Here is a 3687-nt window from a genome sequence, read left to right on the forward strand (position 1 = left end):
AAGGTGCTGATAAACCACCCAGGTCACACAGGACGTGGGATCCCACAAAGGTCATACAGGACGTCTCACCCACAATGCAGCTGCCGAGAAGCAGTGGGCCGCCCCCCAGGGGCTCTCCAGGGTGGCTTTCCTGCCGTGCCTGGTTCCTCGTGAGCTGGGCATGTGCCCAGCAACAGTGTAGCCCCAGGAGTTGCTTTCTCCTCATTCCTCGCGGGAGGGGAGGTCATTGGAGGGCAGAGGATGTAGCTGCCGTCAGGACATGTGGCCGCCAAGAGCGGAAGGATCGCACTGGGGGCTTCCGCAGGTAGTGGCCTTGATGGATTAGGGACGCTGGGACAGGAGCCAGGCAGCTTGAGGGTCTAAACAAGGGCTTGAAGAGGACAGAAGTGTCAGAGCCATCCCCCACCTATCCCTGGCACCCCCGGGGCTTCCAAGTGGAGCAAGCTGAGGACCCAGGGGTGGGAGGGGCCTGGTGCAGCTGTTGGCTCAGCTAAAGGTTTAATCTCCAAAACAGGAAGGCGTGTATTGACACAAGCCACAGCCACAGACGGAACTGGGCCTCAGGCTTGCCAGGTTCAGCTCCCGGCCCCCCTCTGCCTCGTGCAAGGAGCTCCTCAGGGCCTCTGCCTCCTAAAGCTGGTGTGCCCAGCTTCCGGGAGCACCCACCCATATCACACCTCAGGATTAAGTACCTCTCAGACTTCGTGGGCTCCAGGATGGGGGTGGGAGGTGGGATCTCGAGGCGTGAGGTGCAGGAAGGTAGAGGCCCTCCCTCCCCCAGCCTCATTTTATAAATAAGGAAACCACAGAGGGCTTGGAGAAGGAAGTGGGCCAACCTGGGTCATAACTGGATGAGTGGGGTGGGGGCGTCTCAACCTTACCTGGGTGTGGCTCTGTGTAAACACACACACACAGAGACACACACACACACACACTATCTGCCCAGCAGAGGGTTGGATCCCAGAGAGTCCCCCTGTCTTCTGTCTGGTACACTTGGAGGGAAGTTGGACCCGAGTTGCTATGTTGACAGTGGCAGGTGACAATACACGTACTCAGCAGAGGAAGCAGGCGACGAGGCAAGACCGTGTTTTCAGGTGCTGGTGGGGGACGGGGAGGCCACCTCAGGAGTCATTCTCGACAGTTACTTCATGTGGCAGAGAGGTCTGGCTCCGTAGTCCGATGTCCCCTCACCTGCCAGGGGCAGATGTCTCTCATTGGAGGGGAGGCTACCCCGCTGTGCTCCCACGCGGCTCTCTAGATCAGACTTAGGTGTCAGACCCATGGCCAGTGTCTCTCATTTCTTCTTCTGAGCTGGAGGGCAGTGGGCTTTGGTAACCCAGGAAGGGTGACTTCACGATCCTAGAGATGGGCTCTGATCTGTCGCCCCCTCTTTGGGAAACCATTGTGACCTCCCAATTACAGTTTGCTGCCTAAAAAATCCCCAGACTTGGCCACCCTACGTGTCTTCTGGAATCTTTCTATTCCATACTTCACCTCTACCAGGAAGGCTTCCTGCTCAGTTTCTGTCCCTTCAGGAATTCTGGGTTTGTCTTATTCCTCTGTCCACCCACCTCTACCCCTGTCTGCTCTCCAGTCCTGCACACAGTCTTGCACCTGATACTGGCAGCTACCCAAACACAGAGGAGGATTTCCTGGATAGGATCCTTCCCTGCTGATGATGCACAAGGTGCCCAAAAAGACCCATTTCACAGATGGGAAGAGTGAGGCTAGAAAGGAAGGACCTGTCCAAGGATATACACAGGAATTGCTGTACATCTTGGGACCATGTTTGAAAGCAGCTGTGCATAGGTCTGACTCCCTAGTCCACTCTACAGCATGATCTGTGGTGTGAGTCTCCTCTGTCTCGGGGCTCACATTAGTCATCTTTTGTCACCCCCACGTCCCGAAGGTCTTCTTCCAGACTGCCCCAGCCTCGGCGCTTTGTCCTGCACTGGGTCACCCCTCCCTCCTGTCTCATCCAATACAGCTATTGCTGTTACTCTATCCCCACGACCCAGTTTCCCTCCTTGTCTGTGCCTGGGGGCAGGAGACCCTGGGGGGACAGTGCCCTTCTTTGAGGCAGGTCCAATGGAGGATCAGGTGTCCCAGGTGGGGCAGGCAGGCGCGTCTGCCTGCTGGGGCAGGGACCATGGCTTTCAGGCCTTCAATAGCCCAAGATTAGGTTCCCTCCCTAGGGACCCCTGTTGTGTGGCCATTGTGATGGCCTGGGAACCAAGGCCTCCCGGCTAGACAGAGCCTGGCCTGACTGCCCCTGGGTCCCAGCATCCTCTGGGCTGTTCCGACAGCTAAGGATGGGAGCAACACCCAGAATCAGAGTGAGCACAGAGGCAGCCGTGGACCCCAGGTCGGTCACAGACTTTGCTTAGTGTCCAGGGCCACTGCTTTTCGGGGAAGGAGTGGCCCTCTTTGTGGTTCTACACGGTGTGGCTGGACATCCAGTGTGTGACCTTGGCCAGTGTGCAACCAACAGAGGGGTGGGAAGAAGCCTGGAGCTCTACCTCTGAGCCACACCCCAGCCCATCACTGGGAGATTCTAGGCAGGGGCTCTACCACTGAGCCACACCCCAGCCCCTCACTGGGGGATTCTAGGCAGGGCCTCTACCACTGAGCCACACCCCAGCCCCTCACTGGGGGATTCTAGGCAGATGCTTTACCACTGAGCCCCACCCCAGCCCCTCCTTGGGGGATTGATTCTAGGCAGGGGCTCTACCACTGAGTCACGCCCCCAGCCCCTCACTGGGGGATTCTAGGCAGGGGCTCTACCACTGAGCCAAGCCCCCCATCCCCTCCCTGGGAGATTCTAGGCAGGGGCTCTGCCACTGAACCACGCCCCAGCCCCTCCCTGGGGGATTCTAGGCAGGGGCTCTACCACTGAGTCACGTCCCTAGGCCCTTACTAGGGGATTCTAGGCAGGTCCTCCAGTGCTGAGCTACATTGTCTAAGCTCTAAATTGGGATAGTTATGGGAGCAGAAGGGAGTACTGATGTCAGCCACTCGTAAGACACACTGGGATAGTTTTCGGAACCTGGGAGTCTAGTGGAGATGCGCTGCTATTGGTTAGCACACCTTTATTGCGGAAAGCTGAGCGGGTGTCCATAGACTAGTGCTTCTTCCCCTGTGTTCATGTATATGTATGTGAGCCTGTTGGATATGTTGAGCTGCAAGGCTGCACATGTGATTTGGCTGTGTTCAGGAGTGTACCTGTCCCCTGTATGCGCACGTCTCCAAGCTGTCCCGGCAGCATGAAGACAGATCCTTTCCCCGGGCCAATAATGAGCTAACCTGAACTTCAGCTTCTGTCCGCCGGGTGGCCCATCTCATCTGTGGAAGGTTGCGGTTTGCCCGTGTGATACCTGGGGGGCCCCCCAGTTCATACCCGTCCTCAGCACTGGAAGATAAGCTGGGAGCGGCTGTAAAAGGTGTGATCCAGCTGGGTGACTTCACCAAGAACTGATTGATTCCCTCCCAGTTCCCAAGGTCAAGGTGACAGCTCCCTCCGGTTTTCTGAGGGGGTCACCATCTGTCCTGAGGCAAGCTGACACTCCGAGTGTGGCCTGAGGGCCGTGGGAACATCATTCTGGATAGGACCTCTCAAGTGTGAAAGACCCTGAAGTTGACCAAGAGCAGCAGTGGTTCTCAACCCGTGGGTCGCGACCCCTGGGAAGG

General features: G+C 57.4%; 1 long non-coding RNA gene across 1 annotated transcript in view; it reads left to right on the plus strand.

Annotated features, from left to right (window-relative positions):
- Positions 1-213: 213 nt before the first annotated feature.
- The window catches only part of LOC127673150 (uncharacterized), an 8222-nt gene continuing 4748 nt past the window's right edge, over positions 214-3687 (plus strand). The window contains exon 1 of the long non-coding RNA XR_007975121.1: positions 214-1094. This is a non-coding gene — a long non-coding RNA (uncharacterized LOC127673150). The remainder of the gene's footprint in view (positions 1095-3687) is intronic.

This window comes from Apodemus sylvaticus, chromosome 22, assembly GCF_947179515.1.
Source record: "Apodemus sylvaticus chromosome 22, mApoSyl1.1, whole genome shotgun sequence".
Taxonomy (NCBI): domain Eukaryota; kingdom Metazoa; phylum Chordata; class Mammalia; order Rodentia; family Muridae; genus Apodemus; species Apodemus sylvaticus.